This window comes from Pteronotus mesoamericanus, unplaced genomic scaffold (genome assembly GCF_021234165.1).
Source record: "Pteronotus mesoamericanus isolate MK-2021 breed Mesoamerican mustached bat unplaced genomic scaffold, CSHL_Meso_final contig_82, whole genome shotgun sequence".
NCBI classification, from domain to species: Eukaryota; Metazoa; Chordata; class Mammalia; order Chiroptera; family Mormoopidae; genus Pteronotus; species Pteronotus mesoamericanus.
The window spans coordinates 5,733,766-5,761,758 of record NW_026555265.1 but is presented as its reverse complement, the minus strand read 5'-3'; the positions used below and the strand labels follow the sequence as shown (position 1 = coordinate 5,761,758).

The following is a 27,993-nucleotide window of genomic DNA, read 5'->3' as shown; positions in this document are numbered from 1 at the left end:
ATGGCAGCTGGGGTGGAGAAGAAGCGTGGCAAGCTGTCCCGCATTTGCATGCTGATAAACCAGGAGGAACAACTGTGGTGTGAGACAGACTGCATAACCCAGGGTTCCAGAGTGGGGAAAGAAAGCCTCAAAACCTTTGGCTGTAAACACCTGTGGGAGTTGCAGCAGTGGGAAAAATACCCCAGCCTCACAGGACAGTTTGTTGGAGAGATCTACAGTATCCTAGACACTACACAAACCCACCCACCTGGGAATCAGCATGAGAAGGGCCCAATTTGCTTGTGGGTAGCAGCGGAAGTGACTGAAAGCTGGCTGAGAGCCGAGCAAGGAGCATCGTTCCCTCTCTGACTCCTCCCCAACATACAGCATCACAAAGCAGCAACCTGGGTTACCCTGCCCTGGTGAACACCTAAGATTCTGCCCCTTCAATGTAACAGGTCTGAGAAGACAAAGAAATATGGCCCAAATGAAAGAACAGATCAAAGCTCCAAAAAAGAGAACTAAGAGATGAACAGATAGCCAACCTATCAGATGCACAGTTCAAAACACTGGTAATCAGGATGCTCACAGAAATGGTTGAGTATGGTTGCAAAATAGAGGAAAAAGTGGAGGCTATGCAAAGTGGAATAAAGAAAAATATACAGGGAACCAACCGTGAAGGGAAGGAAACCAGGACTCAAATTAACAGTTTGGAGCAGAAGGAGGAGATAAACACTCAACCAGAACAGAATGAAGAAACAAGAATTCAAAAAAATGAGGAGAGGCTTAGGAACCTCTGGGACAACTTTAAATGTTCCAGCATCCAAATCATAGGGGTGCCAGAAGGAGAATAGGAAGAGCAAAAAATTGAAAACTTATCTGAGAAAATAATGAAGAACTTCCCCAATCTGGCCAAGGAAATAGACTTCCAGGAGATCTGGGAAGCCCAGAGAGTCCCTAAGAAGTTGGACCCAAGGAAGCACACACCAAGGTACAACATAATTACCTTGCCCACGATTAAAGACAAGGAGAGAATCTTAAAAGAAGCAAGAAAAAAGGGGACAATTACCTACAAAGGAGTTCCTGTAAGACTATCAGCTGATTTCTTAAAAGAAACCTTAAGCAAGAAAGGGCTGGAAAGAAGTATTCAAAGTCATGAAAGTCAAGGATGTACATCCAAGATTACTCTATCCAGCAAAGTTATCATTTAGAAGAGAAGGGCAGATAAAGTGCTTCCCAAATAAGGTAAAGTTAAAGGAGTTCATCATAACCAAGTCCTTATTATATGAAAAGTTAAAGGGACTTATCTAAGAAAAAGAACAAGATCAAAAACTATGAACAGTAAAATGACAACAAACTCACATCTATCAACAACTGAACTTAAAAAAAAAAGAAAAAGAAACTAAGCAAACAACTAGAGCAGAGACAGAATCCCAGAAATGGAGATCAGAGCAGTGAGGGGGGAAATAGGGGAAAAGGTACAGGGAATGAGAAGCATAAATAGTAGGTACAAAACAGACAGGGTGGGGTTAAGAATAGTATAAGAAATGGAGAAGCCAAAGAATTTATATGTACGACACATGGACATGAACTAAAGGGAGGAGAATGCTGGTGTGAGGAGGGGTGCAGGGCAGAGGGGAATAAAGGGGAGAGAAATAAAATAAATAAAATGTAGATATATCTATTTATTTAGAACGGCCAGGGCTTAACATTTCAAATGAAATAAATGATCTAATTGTGGTAGTTATTAAAAATAAATCATTTTATATTCACTCCTAGGAAAAACTGGAGCACAAATTAACACAGCAGAGAGTAGTTAAAACACAATTACATTTAAAACATAATTGAGAAAACATATGCTTACTAAGCAGTAAATATAAGTTATTGTTGGTAACAAAAGTTAATATGAGTAAAATATAGACATTTATTTCTCATTATGTATGTATGCATCATAAAGATAACAAATACAGGGTTTTAACTTTTACTAGACATGAAATAAACATATAAATGGGAAAAACTCTCCCTCTATTTTTACCCCCAAATTTTCTTCTATAGTCGTCATCTTCAGGCCTCCAACTGTGGTGCTGCAGGTATTCTGCAGAATATGCTAATGTCCTTCAAGCTGGAGCTAAATATGCACATGGCTGAGAAGTTGAAGAAGCCAAAGAGTGACCCAGGTGAACTACACTGATTAGGAAATTGGCATAGAAAGGTATTCTGGAGAACATAATTTCAGCTTACTGAATTGCTGCAATACAAATCCACAATATATTCCAAGGCAGGATTAGAATGTTAAAAGTTTCTAATCTAGAATTCATCCCCAGTGGCTTTTTTTCCCCCAAAAAATCAGAGGTGTGTTTCCTAATTTAACAATGAAGAACACTCTTAGAAATCAAAGTTCTGCATTCCAGACTTAGTTTTGCAACTCAGTAAATTCATGACACTTAGCAATTTACTTGACAACTGTAAGGTTCTGTTTCCCCACCCATAATGGGGACCAGTAAATCCAGACTCTCCTCATTCACTGATTTGTCAATATAAACTAATGAAATAATGGACATTTTAATATTCTCTAACTCACAAAGAGTAATTTACACACAAGTAATAGGAATATTAAACCTGTTTTCACTTTTGTGAACAACAGACAGATGACATCATCAGAACTACAGAGAATACTGCTGCTGTAAGGCCTCAGCCCAAATCCTTATGACATTTTCCCAGCATTTCAACAAGCTGCCTACTTTACTTGTGAGGCATTTTCTTTCCATGTGGCCAGCAGCAGGAAATGAAATCCAATATACCCCTGTGGAGGTGGTTAATTTGTTTGAACTGTCTTTTAGCTGGACTTGAAGTATCTTTCTAATGATCTCCCTGGTACAATGCAGTGCAATTCTTGCATGTTTTCATTCAGCAAAGCTGGTGCTTTAAAATATGCTATTTGCTTTTACTTTATGGATTAGAGTCCTTCAGTACTTTAATGAAAAACACACACCATATGTAAAAATCCTACATAACAATGGAGGAGGTAGGCTCCTTCATGTTAGTCTTCACAATGATTTTTCGGATTTGACACCAATACAAACAAACAAGACTACCTCAAGCTAAAGAGTTTCTGCACAGCAAAGTAAATTCTTATTTTTAAGTTTTTAAAAAATTTTTTATTGATATTCTATTACAGTTGTCTCAATTTTCCCCTATTGTTTACCCCTGCCCCAAATTCTTAACAAAATGAAAAGGCAACCTACAGAATTGGAGAAATATTTGCAACTAATGTATCTGTTAGGTAGTTAATATCCAAAGTGCATGAAGTACACACACAGCTCAATAGCAAAATAAATAAATAAATAAGCAAACAAAAATCCAATTTAAAAAATGGGCAGAGGAACTGAATAGACATGTTTCCAAACAAAGATATATAAATCACCAATAGGTACATGAAAATGTGCTCAACCTTTTCACTAATAATCAGTGGATCACTAATAATCAGTGGAATGCAAATCAAAACTGAAAGGAGATATCACCTTAGACCTATTAGAAGGGTTATCATCCAAAAAAAGGAAAAAAAAGAGAGAGACATAAGTAAGTGTTGGTGGCAAAGTGGAGAAAAGGCAGTCATTTTGCACTGTTGGTGAGGTTGTAAATCGGTACAGCCACTGTGGAAAACAGTATGGAGGTTCATCAACAAATTAAAAATAGAAATACCATATGACCCAGCAATCCACTTCTAAGTGTATATCAAAAGGAAATAAAAACAGAGTTTCAAAAAGATATACTGCACTTCCATGTTCATTGCAACATTATTTACAATAGGTAAGACATGAAAACAACTTAAGTGTCTATCAATGGAAAAATAATAATTATATAAAATGTTATATATATATATATATATCTCTTCATAGTATAATACTCATCAATGAGAAAAATAGAAATACTGCCTTTTGAGACAACATGAATGGATCTTGAAAGTTGTATTCTGAGTGAATAAAATAAACCCAAGAAAGACAAATGCTGCATTGTGTCACTAATACATGGAGTCTATAAAAAAAAAATTGACTCATAGAAACAGAGAATAAAAAAGTGAGTTGCCAGCATCTGGAGGGTGGGAAAAAATAGGGAGAGGTTGATAAAATGTATACATATACAGCTATAAAATGAATAAGATCTGAGAATCTAATATATAACATGATGATTATAGTTGATAATAGAGTATTGTTTCATTGAAATTTGCTAAGACATTAGAACTGGAATGTTCTCACCAAAAAAACAAAAGTCAGATGTATGAGGTGATGGATGTGTTAATTAACCAGATGGGGGAATCCTTTCACAAATTTGAAAAAACAAATATGATATAGAACACTAAGCCAAGAATTAGAGAAAATGTATCTGTTGAAAACAGAAGAAATGAAGAAAGATAAATACTTTTTCTGCCTATAAAAATCTCAGAGTCTAGTAAGGAAAAATACATAATGGAACGATTTAAATAAGAGAGAAATGGTGACTGGAGTCAAAAGAACAGCGGTTTAGTTTACAGGCAGTTATGATAAATGACATAAAGAAAGATACATTCAAACGACACAAAGAATGTTCAGAATTTCATTAAGTAGAGGTGGCATATGTGTATGTGTCGAAGATGTGATATAAGGCAAACGGGAGAGAAAATATTAAGTCTGGAAATTGTCATGAGTATGACGTGAATGGACTAAAATAACTTAAGAACATGGATTGTGTATGTCACAGATAATGGAGGACTTGTAAATACTCACATATTCCATTAAACTTATCCAATGAGAAAAAGTGAGTCATGTGAACAGGGCTAGTGTTACAATTAGAGCAGGATTTAGAGAATTTTTGTTAGCTGTGAGGTGGGGACCAAAGTCTATGAAAACGTATGGTTTGTATTAATACCTGTGTAGGGAGAAAGGCCAGACTGGTCCAAAAAGCAAATGGATGAGAGATGCAGGCAGAAAGAATAAAATTAAAGACACGGTGCTGCATCTGATCTGTGTCCTTTTTAAATCATTACCTGTTCCTGTCTGAAATGAGATCTATTTCCTTGACAGAAAGAAAAAAAACAACAACTAGGGTATCATGATTATTCAGTGCCGCTCATCTTTTTGAAATATTACTGCTAAAGCAAGTATTAAAGGCAACCACAAAATGACTAGGATTTTGTAAATCCCCCATGAGTCTTATCCTCATCGTTTCAGCTCTGAAGGGTTTTCATGTGGAAGATCACCTCAAGGTAGAGAAATGAGTGAATGCAGATCTCCTTTGGGAATGCCTCCACAGGTGAGCTGGACCATCATCTCACCTCTATGGCCAAGCATAAAAACTGTGGCATGTTTGAAGTTTGAAAGATTCACAACATCTCTTCCCCAAAAGTGACTGGACTACCATTCAAAACTGTGTTCACTGAAGAGCACCATTATTCATGTTTTTCAGTTGGATTCCAAATTAATGTAGCACAAAAACTGGCCAGAGGCGAGCCTCCCATCTTACCTTCTTCATTTGCATTTCTCATTTTATCTTTATACTTATAATTTCCCAGACATCCCATGCTGCTTTAATTATGCATGCTTCCATAATTTTGCACATGCCACATGCTTTTCTTTTTGCCTAGAGTTCTGTAACCCCCAACTCAATCTGTCCAAACAATTAGTATTCTTCCTCAGGAACTCAGGGTAAATACCATTTATTCTAGGACATCTCTGGCTCAATCAAAATGTTTTGAGAAATATTTATAAATGTATTTACTCCCTGATCTGTGAAAAGTGAACCATTTGAATACTTTGTGTTACACTTAATCACACATTGAATTATAATTATCAACTCATATATATTACTTAGCAAGTATATATTATTCCATAGCCTGCATTTTATGCCATAACTTATCTCTACCAATATGTTATTGCTCTACCCAAGTTTGTCTTTTATTTTATCTTCCTCACCTGCCTCTAATTCATTTTGTTTTAACAGTGTGTAAGATTTTATAGACTACTTTAAGCCTTTAAAGGGCAAGATGAGGTATATATAAATTAACAAATGTGTGAATAAACAAAGAAATAACCTCTCTTTCTGCTCATGCAATACATAAAACAACCACTGACTTCTGGTGACCTTTGATGTCCCAGAGTGTAGCAGAATAGACAGCGTATGGCAAGTACTCAATCAAGTTTGATTCAAAAACCAAACTGCAACTTTTCTTTCAGAACTACTTTTATATACTTTGAAACACATAAACTGGCATTTCCAACTTAACTGATACATTCATTGAAAGAAAAGTCATGATTTTAAATGTGAATAAAATATTCTAGTTAACATTTTAAGATAAGCAAGAATATTTTCCAGGTGTTCTCAGTGACATCAAATTGCCCAACTTCAGTATACTGTAAATATTCATTCTTGAGAAAAAGCATAAATAATAAGGAAAGGCATACTAGCCTAATGTAAACAGACAACCTCCTGCCTTAAAATCCCTACTCTTCATAGTGCTGACCCTGTGACTCAATTTCTTAGCCACAAAAGAAATTACAATTTATTTAAAAGGTGCATAACAGACTTCTGCTCAAGATGATGACATAGGTAAACACAACTCATCTCCTCGCACAACCACATCAAAATTACAACTAAAATACAGAACAACCATCACTCAGAAGTCTCAGAAATAGAGTTGAATGGAAGTCTGACAACCACAGAATTAAAGAAACCACATCCATCCAGACTGGTAAAAGCAGACTGGTAAATGCAGAATGGGGTGGTCCCATATCCACATGAGGTAGATAAAAATTCAGAAGGGAAATCTCAGGAGTAAGGAGTACCAACACGACATCAGGATTCTGAGAACAATGTTCCAGTGAGAGAAAGAAAGTCCCTATAACTTCTGGCTGCAAAAACCAGTGGGGATTGAGTTGGTGGAAGAAACCTCTGGAGTCCTAAGCAGTTCCTCTTAAAGAACCAACACATGGAGAATCAAGATGGCAGAGGAGTGAGTGGAAGTCATACTGACCTCCTCCCAGGACAAATCTGGAATTATAACTAAATTGGGGAGAAATCACCTGGAACAAACAACTGAGCAATAGCAAGAGACAAGGCTTATAACCTTGGAGAAACAAGATAATCAGCTTTAGCACAACCTAACTGGTAAGGAGTGCGGCAGAGACTCAAGAAGCTGGGCAGGGCACCCAGGGGTGGCAGCACCAGAAGGATATTGAAGCAGCCAGTTGGATACCCTGAGAAGAGTGGGGTCTAAACCATAAGTGGAGATCTCCAGCCTATAGCACCAGAGCCCAAAAAACAGACAGATAACAGCCAGTTGTGAAAAGCGGCAGGGTTGCTCTCTGACAGAGACAGGCGGATCGAGATGCAAAGAGCTGTTTAAAGGACCCATGCATAAATTTTTATCGGTAGCCACTTACCCTGGTTTCCAGCAAAGGCAGGGGCAGAGTGAGCTAGAGACGACTGAGGAGAGACTGGAGAAGGAGGCTTTGGGGAGAGAACTGAGAGTAGCTGGGGGGATCCCGGTGCTGACTCATCTCCATGCGGCAGTCATCTTGTTCAGGCAGACCACTCCTCTGAGCAGTAACAGCATGAGAGGACACAATAACCCCGCTCCCAGGAGGGACTTGGCCCTGGCCTGGTAGTGCTAGAGCCTGACAGCTAAATACAGAGTGACAGCCAAAAATAGTAGATCCCTGGCTAAAAGGGGCACAGAGTGGTCTGGAGACACTTGAGGAGAGGCTAGAGATGGAGGCTTTGGACAGAGAACAAAGAGAGTGGTCTGCGGGATCCTGGTGCTGACTCCTCCCCCATACAGCAGCAGCCATCTGACTCAAGCAAACCACTCCCCTGAGTGGCAGCAGCATGAGAGGGCCCAATAACCTCACCCCCAGGGGGGACTCTGCCCCACCCTGTGGTGTATAAGCCTGACTGCTGAGTATACAGTGACTAGATTAACTGCTGAAGGAGACAGCTACAGACAGTAGGTTACCGGAAGTCTCAAACAGACTGCCTAAGGTCAGACAGGATGAACATCTGACATCATCAGAGGCAGATCCAGAAAGAAAAAATAGTGGTCCCCTACCATAGAAGTTCACACCACAAAGTCAGGAAGTCAAGACAGATCAATTTAAGAAGCAGAAGCAAAAAAGAAGAGTCTCAAAATTAATGGGAAGACAAAATAGCATCCCCCCAGTTGAAGGGAAAGGAGGAATCCCCAGAAAGAAAACTAAATGAAAGAGAGGCAAGTAAACTATCAGATATTGCATTCAAAACAATGGTTCTAAGGAAGCTCAATGAGCTCAGTGAGCTCAGAGAGAATTACCAAAAACTACAGGGAAACTATGAGAAACTTACTGCAAACTATATCAGCATGAGAAAGGACATAGAAACTATGAATAAGAGACAAGAAAAAAATGAAAAATACAATTTCTGAATTGAAGAACACAGTAGAAGGAACCAAATGCAGGCTAGATGAAGCTGAGGATCAAATCAGCGAGCTGGAGGATAAGGTAGAAAAAAGCTTTCAGAAAGAGCAAGAAAATGAAAGAAGACTCAAAAAGAATGGAGAAGTGTTTAGGGAAATGCAGGACAGCCTGAAACATAATATTCATATAATAGGATACAAATATTAAGGATTTAATAGAAGGAGAAGAAGAGGAGGAAGGGATAGAGAACCTGTTTGAAAACGTAATGGTGGAAAACTTCCCTAATTGGAAGAGAGAAAAAGTCACACAAGTTCAGGAAGCAGAAAGGGTCCCATTCAAGAGGAACCCAATGAGGCCCACTCCAAGACACATCATCATTAAAATAGCAAATATCAAAGACAGAGAATCCTAAGGGCAGCAAGGGAGAAAGAGATAGTAACATATAAGGGAGCCCTGGTATGGCTAGCAGCTGACTTCTCAACAGAAACACTACAAGCCAGAAGGGAATGGTAAGAAATATTCCAAGTCATGAAAAGCAAAAGCCTGCAACCAAGACTGCTCTATCCAGCAAAGCTCTCAATTAAAATGGGAGGTGAAATAAGGAGTTTCCCAGACAAAAGAAAGCTAAAAGAATACACCTCCATCAAACCAGCATTACAAGATATGGTAAAGGGACTGCTTTAAGAAGATGAAGAAAGAGAGTCTATGAATACCCAGTTCCTTTCACAGTCACCAATACTGGATATTACCAATATTTTTAACACATATTAATATGATTGGGATAATGATGTGTTATTTTAATTGTTACTTTATTATTTGTTTGAAACTAAACCTATTTTTGTAGATTTCTTGCCTATTTCTCATATTTTTAAAAAGTTTTTAAATGACTTTTTGGTATTTTTTATCCATTTCTTGATTAAATGTTTGTAGATTTTTTCCCTAAAAATAAAAACACCTAGTAACACTTTTTTAGATGTTTTGCAAATACTTTCCTATTCTATTACTTATCCTTTAATTTTTTTAATATGTATATTACTGTATAGTCTTAAATGTTTAATATAGTCATATTGGCAATATTTTACTTATAGCTTCTGGGTTTGAATATTTTGCTTTAGGGTAAAAGAAATATTATTTTGTATGTCTCCTGAAACTCCTTAGATTTTACATATTGATTTTTAACTCACTTGAATATTTTTTGTATAATGTGTGAAATAGGGCTCTATATTTGTTTTATTTCAAGTAATAGTGGTCCATGCACCTTATTTGTTGAATAAGCCTTATTTTCCCCATTGACTTGAAATATCAATTTAATCATATATTACATTGTTAGACAGATATATATGTTTGCTTCTAGAATGCTCATTTTATTTCATTGATCTACTTGATTATTTCTGTGCTGGTGTCATGTTGTTTTAATTGCTGAGATTTTATAATGGATTTAAATTTTTTAATATTTTATAATGGATTTTTACATTTAAAAAAGTAAATAAATAAAATCAATCTGCATTTAAAAAAGAGAGAGAAAGAAAGAAAGAAAGAAAGAAAGAAAGAAAGAAGGAAGGAAGGAAGGAAGGAAGGAAGGAAGGAAGGAAGGAAGGAAGGAAGGAAGGAAGGAAAGAAAGAAAGAAAGAAAGAAAGAAAGAAAGAAAGAAAGAAAGAAAGAAAGAAAGAAAGAGAAAGAGAGAAAGAAAGAAACTTCTACCTGTTGCAACAACATAGATGGAACTGGAGAATATTACACTAAATGAAATAAGCCAGTCGGTGAAAGACAAATACCATATGATCTCACCTATAAGTGGAATCTATTCAACAAAATAAACTAATGAACAAAATAAACCAGAGTCATGGGAAGATGGAGCAGAGTGAAAGTGAGCAGAGGGGATGGAGAAGGAGAATAATGGTGGAAAGAAGAAGGGACTAAACAGAGAACATATATGAATGACCCATGGACATAGACGACAGAGTGGGAATAGACTATGGGTGAGAGGGGGGCAGGGTGGAATGGGTGGAGAAAGGCAAAGGGGGAAAAATTGAGACAACTGTAATAGAATAAACATGATTTAAAAATAAAAAATTAAAAAAATAGGAACATAATGGGTATTGTATTCTTGGTTTTAGGCTGATAGATGTCAACCAGTATTTTAGTTTTAATGATCAGGAGACAAACGTAATTGTAGGAAGTGTGGCAAATAAGAAAATATGTGTCCTGTTTAAGGGGTCAGACATGAAGCACAAGGATATGGTTTGACTCTAAAAGGAAATCAGATATTCAGATCATTATAAAAAGTACAGTTTTTGAAGTTAAGTAGTAGGTATAGTTAAAAATATTTTCAAGCCAAACAAACAAAGTCTGTAATCCAGATTCAGTAAATTCTGCCAGTTTAGCCTCTGATCTACAGCATATATGATACATAGATATGGAGAGTTATGTCAGCTGCCAAGGTGCATGGTTCTTTTCTGCCCTTGTTCATGTACCTTTCAATAGCGTACAAAGTAAAATATTAATATTCACTGAAAAGATATATAAAGAATACCTACTCAAATGAATATTTCTGCAATTAGGCAAGTTAGGAATGTAAAGTTCATATGTATATTTTTTACCCTATGATACTCAAAATATACATAGAAAAACAAAAAAAGCAAATAATTACATCTCAGTGTACATACTTCTTTTGAAGCACTTAATAGAGTACTAGGGGGGAAGAAGAGAAATGATCATGTCTGGCCAATTACAAGAAGGCTATGCTTTGAGTTTTGATTGAATGAATAGTTTAAGACAGAGAAGTTTGATAGGCATTGAATTATTGACTAAGAGAATTAAAGTGCAGTAATATTATGGTTTAAACTGCCTGGAATCTTCAAGCCAAGCCATTTATTTTTAAATGAGATGTGGAACAAACAGATAAAAAATGTCTACAAAAAAAAAAAAGGAACCCATAAATGGACTTACTCAGACTCATTCCTTCTGAGCTCCGGCACCAAGAGCAGCTTGGAAGGCACCAGTGATGTATAGGGAGGAAGTGAAGTGTCTGGCATCAAGGCAGGAGCTGGGGGATAGCTTTCTCCAAGATAGAAAGGCAGAAGACATTGTCCCTGTTCTGAGCTCTCCCTCCACAGAGCTACGGAGCAGGCAGACGTGTGCCATATTGTGCCATCACTGGGCTAATATTGTTTGACCTGCCCTGGAGATCCCCTGAGTTCTGTCACATCCAACTTATGGGCCCACCCAAATAGTTAACTGTGAATTTTCCATATGAATGCTGGTCTTGGCTCATGCTTCACAATTTCCTAAATCCTATCAAACAAGCAACAATTAGTCTCAGTAAGCTCCCAGCACATGTACCACTTGCTAAGTTGCTCCAAGCCCAGCAATAACAGCAACGAGCCTAGATTCACAGCTTGGCTTCACCTGGGAATCTCCAAGCCCAGTACAAGTAGCAGCCATCTCAGACTGATTTATAGTTCATGCAGGTGGTCTCTGGCAGAATACACCTGGAGGCTGACCTTGACCTACACCTCCCATGAAACCTCAGAGCTTGCACACCCAATGGACAGCTACAGACCATATCGGAGCACCACCACTCTGCCCCTGCACAGCAGGTCCTCCACGGAGAGTGGAAGTTGGTGGTCAGTGATCACACCCAGTCCTTGTAGCCGACTGGCCTGGGTAAATCCCTCCCATTGATTTGCCAATAGCAATCAAGGCTCAACTATAAGAGAAGGGTTTACTCAGCACACATGAAGGCTGCACCTCAAGTACCAAGCTTGGGTGAAAGGGCAGACTGTGCTACTGGACCTACAGAACATCCCCTACATTAGACCATGCTGCCAAGACAGGAAATCATACATAGCAGCTCTACCTAATACATAGAAACAAACACAGGGAGCCTGCCAAAATGAGGAGACAAAGAAACATGGCCCAAATGAAAGATCAGATCAAAACTCCAGGAAAAGAGCTAAATGAAATGGAGATAAGCAATCTATCAGATGCAGAGTTCAAAACACTGGTTATGAGGATGCTCAAGGAACTTAGGGAGAACCTCAGCAGCATAAAAAAGATACAGTCAGAAATGAAGGATACACTAATTGAAATAAAGAACAATTTACAGGGGAACACAGTAGCATGTATGAAGCTAAGAATCAAATCACTATTTTAGAACATAAGAAAGCACAAAACAACCAATCAGAACAACAAAAAGAAATATGAACCCCCAAAAATGAGGTTAGTGCAATTGGGGATAACTTCAAGCATCCAGCATTCACTTTGTAGGGGTGCCAGAAGGAGAAGAGAAAGAGCAAGAAATTGGAAATCTATTTGAAAAAATAGTGAAAGAAAACTTACATAATTTGGTGAAGGAAATAGACATGAAAGTCCAGAAAGCACAGAGAGCCCCAAACAAGATGGATGCAAAGAGGCTCCAAGACATATCATAATTAAAATGCCAAAGGTTAGAGACAAAGAGAGAATCTTAAAAGCAATGATAGTTACCTATAAAAGAGTTCCCATAAGACTGTCATCTGACTTCTAAAAATAAACTTTGCAGGCTAGAAGGGATTGGCAAGAAATATTCAAAGTCATGAAAAGCAGGGACCGATGGCCAAGATTGCTCCTCCCAGTAAAGATATCACTTAGAATCGAAGGGCAGAAAAAGAGCTTCCCAGACAATAAAAAACTAAAGGACTTCATCATCACCAAACCATTATCATATGAACTGTTAAAAGACTTATTTAAGGAAAAGAAGATCAAAACTATGAACAATAACATGGCAAGAAATATATATCTAAAAAACAATTGAATCTAAAAAACCAACTAAGCAAACAGGAAGAACAGAGACAGAATCATGGATACAGAGAGCATTTGATGGTTGCCAAATAGGAGGCGGGGTGTGAGAGAATTGGTGAAGAGGTGAGGGGATGACGAAGGACCAATAGGTGGTTACAGAACAGTCATGGCTGTCCTGTATACGAAATGGAGCAGCCAAAGAACTTCCACACATGGCCCATGGACATGAAGAATGGTGTGAGGGCTGCCTGAGGGAGTGGGGGCTGCTGGGTGGAGGGGCCAAAAGGGGGAAGTTTGGGTCCACTGTAATAGCATAATCGATAAAATATAATTAAAAAGAAAATAGGTGCGTACATATTTAAAATAAATAAAACACTGAAGTAATTTTTTTTTTAAATTAACTACTTTGCTTAACAAGGTGGTATTGTTTATTTTTTTCTAACTGGTAACTTGTGCAGACATATCTGATGGACTAAAAAGTGCATACCTGTACAAATGTGTATTGGAAATTTAAGAAAATTGGTAAGTTGAATATTCATCATGACGGTAAAATTACATTATGCATAGTTTTGAAAAAAATCTCTTCTGTGGGACCCATATTATATTAATTAGTTAATTAAACAAATAGTTATCAAGAACTTACTTTATGCCAAGCCCCTGTCTTAGGCTCTGAGGATGAAACAGGTGAAATTCCTGCTCTTAGTTAACTGATATTCTAAGTAGATAATCAACAAATAGATGTGCAATACAGCTGTTGAATAATAATAACATGATAAAAATCAAATTGATACAAGAGAAACAAGTGAATCATTGCGTTGCTTTTGGACAGTTGGCCAAAAATAATCTCTTTGAAGAGGTAACACAAGAGCAGAGGCACATCTTGGGAAAGAGCTTTCCTGGCAAAGGCAACAGTACATGCAAATGCTTTCTTATTGTTTCATTAAAGATTCCCTACAAACTGTCTCATCTCACTTAAATGGTAAAAACTGTACAATACAAACATTTGGTACATAAAGAGATCCTCCTCAAATAATTAGATTACTGATGTTTTGATCAAGAAAGAAGCTCTTGTACTTCCTTTTTCATCTTGCTTACTTATTGTTAGCTATTATCGTCTTAAACAATATAAAAAGCTAGGATAAATGTGTAGACAGTATTAAATAATAAAGCATAAAATAATCAAATGCAATATGATAAGAGAGTTGGTGTTGGCCCAGAACACTAATTATTTGAAAGTCCTGAATGAACAAGTGTATTCTTAAAGCAGAGGTGAAACTTTTAGAAGTATATCAGAATCAAGCCCCATGCCAGCCTCCAAACTCCAGCAAGCCTCATCAGTAATTATTGATTTTAAAATAGTTAATGCTAAAAAGACTTCATTATTTATGATGATAATTATGAAGTGAAATAATAGAGATTGAAATTGTTTCTTTCATGAAAAAATATACAGGATTAAAACTTTAAAAAGCGCTCACAGTATTAGGACAAACTGAAAAGAAAATCTTTCTGGAGATTGATGACATGACACTATAGGCTTGAAATATTGTCTTATGCCTTTAAATTCACATTTTGAGCAACCACTTAGGCTGGTGACATATTAAAATCTATTAACCTCAGTTTTTCTGTCCTCTAAGGAACTTTGGATGCTGCAAGAACAACTTTAAAATTAAATGAATTTCTTTCTGTGTTATAAGATATGCTATTTGACCTTTTATGTTTTTAACAGAAATGCTTAGTTATTCTAAAAGTGGTTTGATATACCATTATTATTGGCCATAAAATATTTCTTCCCATAATGTCCCTTTTGCCCTTTCTTTCATCATTAGCATATATTTTATACTTTCAGTCCAATGCCTGAGATCATTTCCATGGAGAGAGATTCCTAGATGATTTTTGAAATTAAAATACTATACCCAGGTCAAATTCATTGATAAGAAAAATATGTAAAAACTTGAAATATCTTTTTATTGCTCTTCCTAAGGCTCAAGATGCAGATGTCAATATCAAGGAAGGTAGGGAGAAAAAGGTGTTGGAGGCAAAAGAAAACCTTGTTGAAGACCATTGGACACAGGGGCTGTGCAGAGAAGGGCCTGGCTCTGACAGGCACAGCTGGGCTGCCGGAGAGGAAAGAGCCAGGGTCCAGACTGAGTGAGGGGCAGACAGGAAGCTGTGCTTTTAGACAGTGTGCGCCTTCTCTATCACCCACCAGCTTAATAGTGGCCATGACATCATATTAACTTTAAATGTTCACTTAATGAGAAAGTAAGCACTTGTTGCCTACCTTTAGTGCAGTTAAACGGGCATCTCCTTCCAGAAGCAGATCAAGCTGTGGGTTTTCAAAGCTAGCTGTCAAATGTTATGAGAGCAAGAAAATCAGTTTCCTAACTAGTCCTGTGAAAAATACTGTAGACCTGAATGAAGGCAAAGCCGAAGAAAAACAATGTCTGGAAAATTCAGGGTACGTACAGATAAAAAACCTTACAGGGGTGTCCAACCGGCAGCCGGGGGGCAACATGGGCCCAGGTATTAATGCGGACCAACACAAAATTGTAAATTTACTTAAAACATTATGAGTTTGGGGTTGTTTTTTTTTTTTTTTGTGATTATGTGTCACAATGTATTTAGTGTGTTGCCCAAGACAACTCTTCTTCCAATGTGGCCCAGAGACGCCCAAAGGTTGGATATCTCTGCAGGCTTAGAACACGGATCAGAAACTCAAGGTTCTACGGGAAACAGTAAGGTCGTAAGCATGATGAGATTGGCCAGGTGAACTGCAGAGCATGTGCCTCATCAAAAGCTTCAGGTGATGGGTCAGTTCGGAGACAGGGCAGAAGAAGCCAGAAAATTAGGTTTTGATTTTTAATTAATTATTTAATTATTTTATATTTAATATAAGTATCATTTTTATTGCTTTTGAACTTTTTTCCAGGTTTATTGGGGTATACTTAATAAATAAAGAATTGTACCTTTCTAATATATACATGTAGATGAATTTGGGCATAAGCTACAACTGTGAAACCATTACTAGGGGGAATTGGGGGATGGAGACTATAGTCAATCATTTTGTGATTAGTTTACAGGGTGACAGATGATGACTAGAATTAGTGGTGGTGATCACATTGTAAGGTATAAACATATCAAACCACCAGAGTATATACCTGAAACTAGTATAACCAATATAAGATTGTATACCAAACATAATTACATTTTTAGGAAAAGAAGGCACTTGGGAAACATTTCAATATGTAGACTGACTGGCGGCTAAAATAATTTTCAATTACACAAGCATACATTAGATGAATTCAATTCAGAATGTTTGTTTTAAAGGACATCTGTTTCTATATGTGGGCAGATTTTGCCTATATATATAAAATTATACCATTATTTATGCATGAATATAGCATTCATAGTGACATAATTGATAGCAATATATCATTAGAGGACTAAAGTGTGTGTGTATGTGTTTGCGTATATGTATTAAAAGAATCAGGATGCCTGGGAGAGAGTCAGAGTGACATTCTGAACACTAGGGAAGCTCAGGCAATTTACTTCACTCACTTCTCAGTGTACCCCTCCATGAGCAGTACGATAACCCCTATCATTGCCTAGCAGGAATGCTATAATAAGGATCAAAGTATATTACAGGTGAGAGTGCTTTGTCAAAAGCCATAATGTTTTAAGTAAGGCTTAACATTTGACTTTTTTCATACAATTTCTTCTTGAAACAAAGGAGAAAATATAAGACCTGTGATAGCTGACATCACTTAGTCACAAACCACAGCAAGCAGAATACTACAGTATAACTTAACCCTATCAATTCCTCAGTATGGAAGTTAGCTGGCTGTTGCCAACAAAATCTCTCAGTACCATTTACTTACTGAAAGTAATAAACTAGCAGGAGAATTCACTGAGAGGGGCTTAGAACACTTTTATGTTTTGTGGTTTAGAAAGAATATCTTGCAAATCACCCATCCTTTACGTGGGATTCTTAAACATTAAATACAGCCTGTAGCAACACAATATTATACAATTATTCTAGTTGAGTAAACTCTTTCCAAAAGCACAATAAAGGGAAACTGAGCATAAGTTTATACTATACTCATTATTCAATGGTGTCAACATTGTTAGCAAAAACCAGAATGCAGTCCTAGAAACAAATAGAAAGCTCTGCTAGTCCTGGGCATCATGGGAATTTCTCCCTCAATCCCTCACAGCTCACTGGGTGGATCACCATAGTAGGAGTTTATCAACGGCTGTATAACCAAGCCTTCTTCACATGAGATCAGACCTCAGTATGAATTAAGTCTGTATTTGCAAATTTCACTCCTACACATTGGTAAGGATTAAGATAAAATTATCAGTTGGAAGGAGGTTAAGAAAACTGTATATTTAATCCCAGTAAGACTATTTTAAACTGTCTTGTGACCTCAGACAATTTAATTCCCATTTCTTCATGTTTGTGTCCTAATGTATAAAATTAGAGGGTTGGATTAGGGATCTCCAAGTTTCCATAAATTTCCAATTTTCACTTTGGAGTTCAAGAACAAAAAGTTGATTTCTATGTACCAGGGCTATGTGAACAATGAATAAATATTTATTATTATTATTCCACTCTGGCTCATTGTTTTCTTTCTCTAAAACATTCCAAAATGATCACTGCTTTTAATATTTTTATATCATTTCTCTTCAGTGAGATGTTAAAGGTTAAAATTAAATTTACTCAATCACTTCCCTGAATTAGGGAAGTGGAAAAATAGTGTACATATTTTTGTTTGTGTTTTATTTGGCATTGAATATATTTTTGCATATCAATTTCAGGGATGAAAATAACCTTCAAAACCTTCACTGCATGTCTGAAAGTGTTTCTCTGTGGAACTATTCAGAAAAGTTTTGAGATGTCAAAGACCCTGACAAAGCATTAAGCCCATGTCCTAGCCTTTACAGAAATAATAATACCCAAGACTGCAGAGTCAGGTAATAACTTAGCCAACAGGAGTGACATGATTTCTTCTTTAATGTGCAACTTATTCATAAGGAATGTCTCCCAGAAAACAAGGTTTGAAAATAACAAATGCCTTTTGATTTATGTATTTATTTCCTTAGATGGGAGAATTGACAGATTGTCAAACAATCTCCATAGTACACAGTTAGTCTAAAGAACTAAAATTTATTTTACTATTTTGTTCTATGTCTTTCAAAAATATTTCAGAATTAAGGTTAAATTTATAGCTATGTGCATGGTTAAAACTGCTTATCAACCACAATTATTTATTTAGTTCTTGTATCATTTTTTAAATAGTTTGGTGGTGGGAGAGGTTAAAATATAAGACACGTCCTGCCCCATCATGCGGTGGTGCACGTGTAATATGTACATGTGCATGCATGTACACACACACATCATTAGATAACTACAAAGGCCTAAACTGCATGAAACTAAGCATCTGTGAAGTAAGTTTAGAACAGCAAAGTGTCAGTGAAAGATCTCTATTAAGGAACTCTTCTTTGAAACAGATGGGACTTGAAATAAAGCATGAGAGATAGCTAGAATTTGGATGGATAGAAAAGATAGTGGAAGGTCATTCTCAGGAAATACAAAGGAAATATGCTCACACCATTTGGACCTCAGCCTGACCAATTTGTTGGGAAGAGAAACACTGTCAAAAAAATTGTCCCTATCTTTTATCAGAGTGTAATAAATATGTTGAACAATAAGGAGGTATCAAAGGGTCATTTGTACTGGGTAAAGATCTTCATCCAACAAATAATATGGAGTTGGAAGTATGGAAATAATCCATTAAAGATAAAATGTAGCAACGCCATGAAAGATGGACTAACTCTGAAAAGCAAGCAAAAAGCTGGGAGACCAGTTAGGAGACCCTTCCAAAAATCTCAGTACAAAGCAAATATGGTCTGCAATGAGAGTAGAAAAATTGACAAGACAATGTATTTGATGAAAAACAATGCTGGCATTTATTTGCATAACTGCGTCAATGTATAAAGCAGAAAGAACCTTGAGAGACTGAATTAAAAGCTCCAGTACAGAGAGAAATAATTTCTTTAGGAAGAGGAGCCAATTTGAGATAGATGTTGGAACAGAAAAAATCAGCTAGGGGTGTTGAGTTTGAATCTTAATGTGGCAAGTATAGAATTATAGAATGCAGAAGAAAATTTGAATATGATGAATGTATTTTAGAACTATCAACTTGAAACTATAAAAGTAGACATACGATATATGAAATTAAGTCTGGTAAGGTTTGTAATATTTTTAAGGTTACCCAAATTTGTAGAATGTAATGAAAAGTATAAATCTTTTCCCCAGGTAAAGGAATACTCATACAAAAATAAACAAAATTTTGCATTAATTTCGAGGTTTCCAGACTTCATCAATCTTATCTAAATCTCAGGATAGCAAAGTTTGCTTTGGATGAGAAAGTAACAGCTGAAAAAAATAATATCTACTACTTGTTTAGTATTTATTATGTGCCAAGTATTATTTTAATGTTTTTATACATCATTTCCATGCAGTAATTTTGTCAATCTCCTTAATGGTGAATGATGTAAAAATGATTTTCTTCTTTTACAGAAAACTGCCAAAAAGAAGAAAACAAGTGCATTGAGGATTCTTGCATCTGAGTCTTCATATATCTGTTTTTACATTTATTAAAGAGAAGTTATTCTGATGCTTTTTAAAATGGTAAATAAAAAGCTTTTATTTGAAACTATTGCAATAGGGGAGAGACCTTGAACTCAATTTCAAATACAGCAAAGATGGCTGGGATTTTATATCCAATGAGCATAGTGAGGGAGTCAGCAGATGAAAGTTTATTAAGGAATTTGATAGACATTAAGGGTACAGTTCTTGCTAAATTGTATTATTGATGAAGGCAGAAGACAAAGGTGATCAGACACCAAAGGTGGGGTGATATTAATAAATCAGCTTAGCAGATTCTTTGATAAAACTGGTCTCAGCAAGCTAAGGGCAGGACCCAAGAATGAGGCCTTGTCAAAAAGAGAGGCCTGAGAGGATCCTGACTAAAATTTGGTCAAGGTGGGAGTCTCTGTCAACCTCTTCCCTTTGCATTCACATCTTCATACGGAAATGCTTATTTACCTATAATTACATGATAGGCACTTTGTTAAAGATACTAAAGTCACTTACACAGGTATGTCCCTATGCTTTTGAAGCTTGGATAATTGCTACTCCTCCTTTATGTCCTAGCTCAGAGATGTGTTCCCCTCTGGAAACTTCTCTGACTCCATCTCACCTGGATCTACATCCCCCACAACAAACATTCCTCCCCAAGCAATAACCTAACTTCCTAAACAAAGTAGGATTTATGTTTTTTCCTTTCTATTCAGCACAAATAACACAAATTTTGCTCTTGTTAACCCATGTCTGAATAATAATTTCAACTTTTTATTATTAGTGATGTGATGATATGCTATAGCCCTAAAAATAACAGCAGTGTGCATAAAAAGTAAAATTGGATCAGGAACTGAAATTTTTTTCAACTTTCTTCCTGTCTCTGATTTCCTCCCAAATGATCATTTCCACATTGAGAATTCTTTCCCAAACCCTAAACAAACATTCAGAGTTTTAAATGTCAATATTGAGCATCTGCATGCGTGAGAGCAATGATTAGAGAAAAAAAATTGGACAACATGAATGTTATTCATCATCACTCTGGGGTTCAGGATATAATGTGTCTTTAATTATTGGCACTTGCATTGCACATTTCAGTTTCCAGCGGAATAGTCATGTGTATTTTGTCCTTATAACAATCCTATAAGTAGGTATTGATTTTCCTGTGGTGGACAAACCATGAAACTGAGGTGCACATAAATGAGTCAGTAATAGAAGCAGAGCCAAACCCTCTGCATCTCCTGCCATGCATTTCTGTCTTTGTCCCTTCCTGCCTGGTCCTGTCCAGCTAATTTAAACACCACTTTCTTTTTACAGTGCTAAGTGCAGAATCACATTCTACAGCAATTTCATGTGTACTATCTGGGTTCTCAGGGAGACTTTAACAATGTGTTAACAATACAGACGTGTAAGAGACCACTAAACTCAGCCCACAAGCTCTCAGGAAAATAATGGTCTGACCCTTCACTGGTCTATTTATTCTTCAATAACTTTCATTTCAAAAAATAATTCATTTTTCTTACTTTGCCCTCAAACCAAAAGCTCTAGACAATTGATTTTTTTTGCATTAATGAGCTACATACAGAATGTTAAATTTTGGTAGATTTGACAATGTGATAGTCATGTGCACCTTGCTCTATAAACAGCTGTAAAGAGACAGAAATTTTTAAATCCTTCCAGGTCAGCGATTCTCAACTTTGCTGCACATTAGAATCACCCAGGGAGCTTTTGAAAAATACCCATGCTCAGGACCCACCCCCAGGGAGTCAGATTAAATTGGTTTGGCATGCTGCCTAGACACTAGGATTTTTTAATTGATTTTATTGAGGTGACATTGACTCACAAAAACCACACAAATTTCAAGTGTATAAATCAACAAAACATCATCTGCACACTGCATTGTGCTGGGCACAAAGGTCTTTAAAACCTCCCTGAATGCCCTGGCTGGTATGACTCAGTGGACTGAGTGCCGGCCTGTGAACCAAAGGGCTGCTGGTTTAATTGGTTTGATTCCCAGTCAGGGCACATGCCTGGGTTGCAGGCCAGGTCCCCGGTAGGAGGTGCTCGAGAGGTAACCACACATTGATGTTTCTCTCCCTCTCTTTCTCCTTCCCTTCCCCTCTCTCTAAAAATAAATAAAATCTTTTTTAAAAAATGGCCATACATTAGAATTTCTTGAAGCACTTTTAAAAATACTGATGCCAAGACCTCATCCCAAACCTGATAAAAACTGAGCCTTTGTAAATAGGTTTCAGGCATTATTAGTTTTTAAGGCTCTACAAATGACTTTGCCATGTAGTCAGTTTTGGGGATTACTGTTCTAAAATCCTTACAGCTGCCGTGGCCAGTGTGACTCAGTTGGATGGAGTGTCATCCTGTAGACCAAAGGTCATGGCTTGAGTTCCCAGTGAGGGGACATGTCTAGGTTGCAAGTTTGGTCCATGGTTGGGGCATGCACAGGAGGCAACTGATTGATATGTCTTTCTCTCTCTCTCTGGAATCAAAAAATAAAATCCTTACAACTCATTATGGGTCTATATATTAGCTAAAACAATCAATCAAACAAAAAAGCAGCAAAAACACACACACTAGCACCTGAAAGCCTTGCTAGAACTGGAGAGTTTCAGGCTCTAAAGACATACTAAATCAAAATCTGCCTTTGAACTCCATCCCCAGGTAATTAGCATGCATATTAAAGTGTGAGAAGTTCTGTTCTTGATTGCTTTTCTAAAGACCTGAGGGCAATGTTAGCTTTGCCCAATTCTCCCATTTCTTCTCATTTGACACTTTTCTCAAGTATCATGTGAAAATGTGCTGCTAACTAGGGTAATTGGGATAAATTGCTTACCATGCCTAATTGCCACAAAGTAAAAAGAGTTACTTATAACTTATCATTAAAAAGTTATTTACTAAAGTAATTCGTGAGTCTGAAATTCAGTGCCCTTTATAATATAAACTGATTTACCACTTTCTTTCCTACCTTTCACCCCATTTATCCCCACCCTACACTAGTCCCAAATATAGAATGCTATGTGCTGAACCCAAGCATGATCCAAGCTTTTCTTCCTCCTGCCTACGTAGCCATCTCTACCTGACACACTTTCTTTCTGTGTTCAAGAACATGCTTTGAAGCTCAGTTAATGCCATTGCTCCATGAAGATTTCCCTGATTCCACCCCATCTGCAAATAGCAATAATCTCTCCTAGCATTGAATATTCATAGCATCCTACCTATAACTCTCTTGTGTTTCATTTGACATTCTTCATGTCGGTTTTCCAGACTTGTGTTATATCCTCTCTTAGGTGATAAGTTGTGTTAGGAAAGGTTCCATGAATAATTCACTTTTGTCAAACTCACACTACCTTTCTCAGAATCATATGTATAGTAGGTTTTTTTTAATCTTACTTCCTACAAGCTTTTTTACTTAACCAGTTAAAGTCAGTCTTCCTAGTAGAGTGACCTGTGCTTTTCCCTCTGAACTTAAAAAGCTATCACTTTTCTCTGCTCATCAACTCGGCCCTGCATAGATCAGGATTTCACAATCTGTGGCCTTTGCCGAATGTGAATTGTGAGTGACTAAAGAAGATAATTTATGGGACAGACTGGAAATTTTATTCACCCAAACACCTTTTCTAAGAAACTTTTCACAGGCATTGTTTGCTCTGCCTGACACATTTTGGGATATTTTTTTAATATTAGTGAGGGATAAGTCATCCAAGATAAACTTAGAACTATTGAGACTTCCAAGGCTTTCCATATTATCAACATTCCTTTCTTTCCAAATCAAACAAACAAACAAACACACATGGGAGTTCTGGCCAAAAGAGACAGAATATCACAATAGTATGATTGTTGGACTGAATATGTGAAATTTTGGAATCAAACATCATCATAGGAAGAATACAAGAAAATAACAAAATACTATGTTGTTTTTGTTAGGGAAACTCCTGTGTTACAGGTGGATTAACTAAGGACTTTAGCATACCATTGTGATGTTTGAGAAATAAGGAAGTAATTATTAAATTCAAACTATTTTAGGAAAAATCTTGCATTAGTGATGGTCTTGGATGACTTGTATTCTACTCTGCTTCCTTGAAAAATATTAAAGAAAAGAGGAAGAGGATATAAGTAGAAAAACACTTTTATTATTGTTAAAATTCTCAGAAGCTTCAATGATTTTGAGAAGCAAGAACAAAGATAGCCACAGCACCAGATAACAGATGGTACTAATTACTTGCTTAGAATTCATTAAAAACCATGTCAAAGTTGACTTGGTATTTACAAAAATATCTGATCAGTTGTTCTAAAAGCACTTTCATAAATATACTGGGATATTCCATATCATTTTATCAATGTTTAAAAATCCAAAAGAATAAGGCAGGAATGTAGACACTATTTTGTTATAATTTCCCAGCCCCAGCAGTTCCTTGTCAAAGGCAATGATAAAGCACCCCTCTATTTCCTATTAGATGACATGAGAATGGAGGAATAAGTAGAATGGAAGGGATAAGTAGCTTAGTCTCTCCATAAATAAATGCTGAGAAAAAGAGGTCAGATATATCTATTTTATGTCTTTCTGATGTCTATATTTATCTCTTTTGACTCCATATTCCAGGCAGTCCTGATGACTATGTCCTTTATTCTTGTTTCTTACAAAATAATAAAAAGATATTTCAGAAGCTTTTAATTGATGATTCTGAAAACCCAAGGACTAAAATGATAAGATTCTCAATAGAGAAATATTTCACACTGACTTTGTGTCTCGTCAAATGTTTTTATAATAAGACCCCACTACCTCTGTATCATTGGTACCGTGACACTGAAAATCTTCATGGATCGCACAGCTTTCCCTGGCCATAAGTTTTTTTGTTTTGTTTTGTTTTAATCACTCATAAATATCTCTGCCAATTGAACTGCCAGAATATTTAATAATATTTTGCTGCCACTTAAACAAGTGGTTCCTAAACTTACATATACAGTGAAATTACCTCAGTGCTTATAAAAATATTGATGCCTGGGACCCACCTTCAAAAATGCATATCTAAGTAGGCTTCTATGTGGTCTGAGAACCAGAACTTTTTTTTACATCAGTAGAATTCTAAGGTGCAAACAAGGTTAAAAAAATAACAATTTAGGCCATGGATTTCAATATCTGTTCTACACCTCTGTGCACTAATGACATGAGTTCTGAAACTCCACTTCACCATTTTATTTCAGGTTTTTATCAGATACTCTCTAAGTTCAGGAAATTTTTCTAAACACCAGATTCCAAATCTGAACACAGATGACCTACTTAGCAGGGCATTGGTAAATAAAAATTAATAAATGTCCTATGGAAGCCCTTTCCAGGAAGAGAAGGCAACGTAAATGCATAGATGCCCATCCTCATTACCCTTGAGAGCCATCTGAAATGCTGACCATTTGTTCCCAGCCACTGTGAATATATCCTGGTAGCCACATTTTCCCTCCATCAATTTCAGACACTACTACTTGTACTGCAACATTTTAGGAATGATTTCCATTTCCTTTTTCTTTGTCTTTTTGTTTCTCCATGAAAATCATAGTAATAAATGATTTAAAATAAAATTTTGATCAATACAGGCATGAACTTGTGAATCAAATTGTAAAACCTGTTTAGAAGTATTATTAATGAAAATCAATATATAAAAATGTAAATCAATGAAGAAATTGATTAGCTCAATGTGACATTCATGAAGCTTTTCCTCCTGGACTCCATGTTCTTGCCAGTGAAACACTGGGTATACTATGTGCCACATGGGAAATATCAAAGGCAAATGGCCTTATAGGAAATAGTTCTATCTGTTGGAAAACAATTCTTTTTTGTTGAAACAAAGCTCAAACAGTTAGAAAAGCCATTAATCAGGGATATGTTCAATGCCACAATGGAACAGTAAATATGAACTCCAGCGTTCATCAGTGCCCTGTATATATTTTCTATTCTCGTGCTTAATGATCTGCTTTCAAACTGTAGGAAATGCTTTTTGTGAATGTTTTAAGCCTATCTGCCATTCCCAATTCAGGGTCCTTTGGCAGCTAACAGTATTTGCTGAAGAAGTTTGAGTTTGGTAAACTGTCCCCAACAAACTTACTATGAAATTATAAAGAGAGCATGTCTCAGAAAAGAAATTGCCTAGAGACATTTATTAACTAAACATCTATGATCAAATTAGTGCAAGATAAATTATATAATCTGCTCTGGGCCCAGCCATATTGTTATTTCAGGGATAAAAATGCTGCCTTGCAAGAGGCAGGATTCTGGTACGTTGCAGTTGCCACCCATATAGTTTTTCTGGACAAGCAACAGTAAGAATTTACAGCTAGATACTAGGTAATTGGGACTTTTGTTGATGAAGGAAGGGGATAGACCTTGTTGGATTATTTGACACTGTTTATAAAAGTGTATGCAGTGTCTCTTAAACATTCCTGACACCCATCCATTTTTTAGGAAGTTTTCATTTCACCAATTAAGGGCAATTTCTAGTATTCATTTATTTATTGTATTAATAGGACACCAAGTTCACCCATTTTTGGCATCAGGATGCCAACTAATAAAATTTTTATTATAGCTCTAGCATTACAGACATGATATTTAACTTCCTCTGAGGTAGAAGCTTCCTACTGTTTGGAGTGTGTGTCCCCAAGTAGAATTCCAGATGTACCTGGGAATTACTTACACAGCAATTATAATTATACTTATTTACATATACATGTATATATACACAACATAGTATATATATGTTGTGTATATATGTGTGTATATACACATATTGTGTATAAACACAATATATATGTTATGTTTATACCTTATATATGCATATCTGTTGTTTACATATATAATATTATCTACACTGAAGTATTTAACATAACTTAATCATTATATCAATGCCATTTCTGCTTCTATTCTGCAAGTTGTTTCCTTCTTGTTTCATAATTATTTTTTTCCCCATCTCCCTCCATTACAGAATGAAAAGCTCCTTGAGGACAGAAATACATTATTTATTTCCATGCTTATGTTATTCCACAAACAAATATGCTTAATATGTATTTGGAATAATAAACTATCTTCTAGAAGTTCTAATCCTCACTCTATGTTTAACATTTTGGCTTCCAACTTCTTTGAAATTCATCTTCTTTGAAATTGTGACTTGAGCATCTTTTCCAAGGAAACACCCAAAGGCAGGTGACGCCAGTGCTGCAGGAGGTCCCAGAGGCCCCAGAGGCTCTGGAATGGGAGGTGTGGAAGCTTTGGAGGATTTGGCAGTGTTATGCAGGGGCTGAGGTCTCAGCCAGGGTTGGGGTCAGGGTCAAAGCCACAGAGCTTGCAGAGGCAAAACCAAGGACAAAGAGTGGGTCCCCGTCACCAAGCTGGGCCACCTAGTCAAAGACATGCAGGTTAAGTCCCTAGAGCAGATTCTATCTCATCTCCCTGGCCATCAAGGAATCTGAGATCATTGACTTTGAGGTTTTGAAGGTTATGCCCATGCAAAAGCAGACACGCGCAGGCCAGAAGACCTGGTTCAAAGCATTTGTCGCCATTGGAGGTTACAGTGGCCATGTTGGTGTGGATGTTAAGTATTCAAAGGAAGTAGCCACTGCCACCCATAGGGCAATCATCCTGGCCATGGTCTCTCTTTCCCCCCTGGAGCGAGACTCCTAGGGGAACTAGATCTGCAAGCCCCACACCATCCTTTGCAAGTTGATCAGGCACTGTGGCTCTGTGCTCCCGCCCCCCCCCCCCAGGAGCACTGGCATCACCTCAGCCCCTGTGCCCAGGAAGATGCTGCTGATGGTTGGTATTGATGACTCCTACACCTCAGCCAGGAGCTGCACTGCTACCCTGGGCAACTTCATCAGGGCCACCTTTGATGCCATCTCTAAGACCTACAGCTACTTCACCCCTGACCTCTGGACAGAGGCTATGTTCACTAAGTCTCCCTATCAGGAATTTACTGACCCACTTACAAAGATCCACTCCAGAGTTTCTGTACAGAGGACCAAGGCTCTGGCTGTAGCCACCACATAACTCTATATGAGAAAAATAAAGTGAATTAAGCCTGCTAATAATAATGAAAAAATAAATTGTGCCTTAATATTTTTATCTGAAAAATAAAGGGGAATCTAGGCTGAATTGGTCATTAAGTGCT

At 36.9% G+C, this 27,993-nt stretch overlaps 1 pseudogene; it reads left to right on the top strand.

Annotated features, from left to right (window-relative positions):
- On the top strand, positions 1 to 27,872 carry LOC129079788 (40S ribosomal protein S2-like; annotated as a pseudogene).
- Positions 27,873 to 27,993: the final 121 nt, after the last annotated feature.